Consider the following 3,752-nt stretch of genomic DNA (forward strand, 5'->3'; position numbering starts at 1 on the left):
GTTCTAGGATCCTGAGATCATGACCTGAGCCAAAGGCAGACGCTTAACTGACTTGAGTTACCCAGGTGCCCCGGGCCAAGGTTTTCTTGCCTGTTCCTTTCTAGCGGCTCTTTCAAATTTGAGTAGTTTTCTCTTATTCATGTGTCTATCAGTGCTCACCCAAATATTTGAAGGGGTCTTTCTATTCTCTGCCTTTCAGATTATAGCCACATTGGCCTCTGCTAATACAAATAAACACTCATTTTTGTCTCCTCAACTCAATAACACTGCAGGGCTCTGTTTGGCTCCCCCCCCCCGCCCGTGCCCCTTGCACTGTAACCTATAGATAGTGAGTTGGTACAATTGCTCTCTCCAAGATCAATCTTGGTCCATGTCTGAAGTCCTTTCAAATATTTGAGCTAGTTTTCTGGCTAAGATGGTAGTATAAATCCTGTCCTTGTTACTTTATTTTTCCTAGAAGTAACAGAGCTATTAATTGTAGTGATTTTTTTTTTAGGGCCATTAATTAGAGGGCAACATTTGGAATGGGTGGGTAGGCCTTCCCTGGTATAATAAGCTGATAACAGTACTAACAGTTTTCCAAACAAAGTTCACAGTTTGCTTTGGGAGAGTCCTAGATGGAATCTGGGGGTTGGTGAGGAAAGCAAGCAGATCCTAAAGTAAACCCTAAAGTAAAAGTAAAAGATCCTAAAGTAAACCACAAGGGCAACAGAAAATGGAGTCGTTTATTCTGAAATGTACCCCTGGGATCCAGCCCTGAACTGATTTTGAAAGGTCAGAAGGGACACAAGCCACCTCACCTAGAAGAAAAGTTACACACATGTGGGGCCATTTGTCCCTCTCTTCCACAACCACCAAACACAGGGTGTCAAGTCCTAGCTTCCCAGAAAGACAGAATGTTATGCTCAACAATAAATATTAATGGATATATGAACACTAATGTGAAGAAAACCACCATAAAGGAAAGAAATCAACAACCAAAAAGTAACACCTAAGGAACCAAGCTTAATGGAGGCAACTAATGAAAACTTTGTTTTGAGATGTTTCAGCCATTTTTTTCAAAAGGTATGAAGGTACACTAGTCTCCTCATCTGTGGTTTTGCTTTCCCTGATTTCAGTCGCCTGTGGTTAGCCTGCTGACCAGAAAGAGATGGTCTTCCTGATGAATTCTCAGAAGTTCAGTAGCCTAACACTGAGAATTTGCCTAGTCATTCACCTCATGTCATCATGTAGACATTTTATCTCACAGCATCACAAGGAGGGTGAGTACAGTACAAAAAGATTTTTTTTTTAAGATTTTATTTATTCAATTGACAGCACAGGTAGGCAGAGAGAGAGGGAAAAGCAGGCTCCTCGCCACGCAGAGAGCCCGATGTGGGTCTCAGTCCCAGGACCCTGAGACCAGGACCCGAGCCAAAGGCAAAGGCTTAACGCACTGAGCCACCCAGGCACCCCTACAAAAAGATTTTTTGAGAGACCACAGTCACTTAACTTTTATTTAGTATATTGATATAATTGTTTTGTTATTGTTCATCTCTTACTGTGCCTAATTTATAAATTAAACTATCATAGGTATGTATGTATAAAAAAAAAAACAGTATATCTTAAGATTTGGTACTAAGTGCGGTTTCAGTCATTCACGGTGGGGGTGGGAGTGGTCGTGGAATGTGACCCCTGCTGATAAGAGGGGACAACTGTATTATGAAAAGAAAATTTGGAAGTTTAAAATGGAATGAAAAAAACCCTCAACACCAAAGGAAAAAAATTGGGCTAAGTAGAACATAGTTGGAGATCAAATCTGAGTTGGAATAATAAGCCAAAAATATACCCAGAATTCAGTACAAAAGAACAGAGTAAAAAAAAATTTTTTTAAGCGTGGATAATAGATGGAGAAGTTCAGTATCAATCCAGTTAAGTTCCAGATGGGGGGAAAAAAAAAACCCCAAAAGAATGAAGGAGAACTTATGAAAGAAATAGAGAAAAAATTTAAAGAAAAATATATTGCTTCTGGTTGAAAGGATCCCTCAATTGTAGAAGAGAATTAATTTTTTTAATTAATCATAAACACAAATAGTGTATTTTAAAGCCATAAAGAGAACATCCAACCTTTATCTAGAGGGGGTTGAAACCCCAGCTTATTTAAAGAACGGAACTCAGGGGTGCCTGGGTGGCTCAGTAGGGTAAGCATTGGACTCTGGATTTCAGCTCAGGTCATGATCTCAGGGCTGTGAGATGGAGCCCCATGTCCGGCTCCACACCCAAGGTGGAGCCTGCTTAAGCTTCTCTCCCTCTCCCTTTGCCCTTCCCACACTCCTCTCTTCCTTTGCGGGGGGGGTTGGGGGGGGGGGGGGGGGGGGGGGGGTACTTAACCTTAAGTATTAATTTGAACTAAGACTTTTATATAATAAAACCAGCATTCAAATCCAGAAGAAAAAGACATCTTCAGAATACAAAGTACTCAGAATTTATTAACCAAGCCACAGACCCATTCTGAAAAAGTAAATTGAGCATATATTCCAGACACACACACACACACACAGTGGGTAGAAGAGCAGGACAGGGAAAGAAAGTCTCTTTCATATTAACATTTGAATTTCATACTTCCCTTGGAAAATGAGAACATAAGCAATCCAGGGCTCTGATTCCCACTGGACTACTATAAGCTGGAGTTAACTGGCTACTGCTTTCAAAGAGTTAAGGTCCTTAGCTGCTGTCCCAGTGGCCTATTACTTCACTCCCTATTTGCTGTTGGTGCCCACCCAGCCTCAACAGGCATTTGAGCTGACCTTCTAAGCCTTAAACCTAAGGAATTCATCCAGCAGGGTTATATGCATCCTTGAGGAGCAGAGGTGATGTGGGCATCCCTGAAAATATCCCTGCCATACCCACAGAAACATATTGATAGAACAACATCTATAGCAGTGCTTCCCGAACATTTCATTTATTCTTCAAAGCATTCCCCAAAAGTAGGAACTGAAAGGGGATGTGCTGTCCTTCAAAGCCAAGGATCAATGTGCCTTCTAATCCATAGCTTCCACCAAGTTCCCCCTTAAACAGTCCTTGTAGTCCAGAAGACGCCGCCCAGGATTGGCAGCCGGAACACTCCGCCACTTAACTTGCTGTGTGGCCTCAAACAAGTCACTTGATCTCTCTGAATCTCATTTCTACCAATAAAATGAAAATGACCTTGCAGAGCTGGACGTTTAAGAGTTAATGTATTTAAACCACTCTGCCTCGGAAGGGGTGTAATAAATGGTGACTTGCTTAATTTATCAGGTGACAAACGGGCTGAGGTCATTTAAAGACACCTAGGATTTTCTAGCTTCCCCTCCGGGCTGCGCCGGCTTTAACTCCGATCAGTAGTGGAGCCCGTGGCCCAACTGAGCTATGGGGCGATAGAATTTTGTTCAGATCCCGCTCCTTCCTCTTGGACGCGGCTCCCGGGAAGGTTACTTCTCGAGTTTCCAGTCCCGGCGGGGTTGGGTCCCGACAAAACGCCCACGCAGCGCGGAACACCTCCCACCCCCAATCTCGGGTCCACCGCGTCCCGCAGCGAATCCGCGCCAGGGCCGTGCCGGGCAGCACGGGGTTGCAGACGCCGCGGGAACCGCCCCGTGCGACGGGGGGAGCCGTCCGGTGGAGCCCGGAGCCCGGCCTGCTCCTCGAGTCCCGTTGAGTCCTAGTGCACGGCGGGCGGCCAATCAGCGCCCGCCGGGCCGGGCTCTGCCCCTCCCGCCGCGCACAGGGTCCGG

The sequence above is a fragment of the Enhydra lutris genome, unplaced genomic scaffold (assembly GCF_002288905.1).
Source record: "Enhydra lutris kenyoni isolate GAN:26980312 unplaced genomic scaffold, ASM228890v2 scaffoldscaffold8, whole genome shotgun sequence".
Taxonomy (NCBI): domain Eukaryota; kingdom Metazoa; phylum Chordata; class Mammalia; order Carnivora; family Mustelidae; genus Enhydra; species Enhydra lutris.